Here is a 1,293-nt window from a genome sequence, read left to right on the forward strand (position 1 = left end):
CTTCTCGCCGTCGGCGGACTGTGCTAGATGTCCGGGAGTGGCAGAATCGGCGGAGCATGCGTTCTTCGACTGCCCACGGTTCGCGGACGTCCGTGGCGAACTGCTGGGCGAGGACACGGCAGCGGCGGTCACTCCAGACAACCTTCTGACGTTCATGCTGGAGAACCGTCAGAACTGGAGCAACGTCTGTGAGGCAGCCAAACGCATCACCTGTGCTCTGCAGCAGGAATGGTACGTCGAGCGGGCAACCAGCGCGGACGTAGAAATGCGCCAGGCGGCACAACGCCTTGACGAGGCTCATGCAGCAACGGTCCGGGAGAGGTATGATCGGCGCAACGAAGCGCGTCGACTGAGGACGCAGGAGCGACGGGCGGCACGCGGCGAGCCTCCACCAGCAAGGCATCCGGACGGGAGCTTGCTAACGCCGGAAGAGCTGGCGGAACTTGAAGAGCAGCGTCGGAGCGTTCGCGAGCGGGTCAGGCGACACCGCGCGAGAAGGCGGCTGGAAGCTGGTGAAGTCATCACCAGCGATGACATATTGCTGGCCCTTTTCGGCTTGGACTAGGGCAGCTAGGCATCGCAGGCGAACAAGCAGCGCTCCCTGCCATTGGGTCACCTCGCGGTGGGTTGGGAGGGAGTGGATGGGAGGGCAGGGCTTTGTTCCCTCGTGGGGGATGTGTAAAATCATTACCTGTATTGAATAAAGACCCACCTTCTTGTATAAAAAAAAAAAAAAGCCAGTTATCCCTGTGGTAACTTTTCTGACACCTCTTGCTAAAAACTCGTTATAACCAAAAGGATCGTAAGGCCAAGCTTTCGCTGTCCCGGAGTGTACTGAACGTCGGGATCAAGCCAGCTTTTGTCCTTATGCTCAGCGTGTGGTTTCTGTCCACACTGAGCTGACCTTTGGACACCTCCGTTATCGTTTTGGAGATGTACCGCCCCAGTCAAACTCCGCACCTGGCACTGTCCATGACGTGGACCGAAAGGTCTGCCCAGATGTCTTCGAGCCGGGCGGCACCAGAACCCGAGAGCGAAAGTGCGGGCGGCGCAAACGAACGAACGCAGCGACGGCCACGCGCCTACCGACGTACGCGTGCTTGACCCTTGCGGGCCCCGGCTCACGGTCGGCAAAGCGGTGAAACGACGAGCGTCGATGCTACGACACCACACAGCCCCCAGGCGGCACCTCCCAGCGACATGGCTGGACGCTGAGCGAGAAACACGGCGCATTGGGCAACTGCAGGCGAGCCGCACGTTACGCTCCCGGCGAGGGAGTTTGTAACAGCAACG

The 1,293-nt window shown here is 60.2% G+C and overlaps 1 pseudogene; it reads right to left on the bottom strand.

The window, feature by feature from the left end:
- Positions 1 to 710: 710 nt before the first annotated feature.
- LOC126566509 (large subunit ribosomal RNA) overlaps positions 711 to 1,293 on the bottom strand; it is a 3,510-nt pseudogene continuing 2,927 nt past the window's right edge.

This window comes from Anopheles maculipalpis (genome assembly GCF_943734695.1).
Source record: "Anopheles maculipalpis chromosome X unlocalized genomic scaffold, idAnoMacuDA_375_x X_unloc_1, whole genome shotgun sequence".
NCBI classification, from domain to species: Eukaryota; Metazoa; Arthropoda; class Insecta; order Diptera; family Culicidae; genus Anopheles; species Anopheles maculipalpis.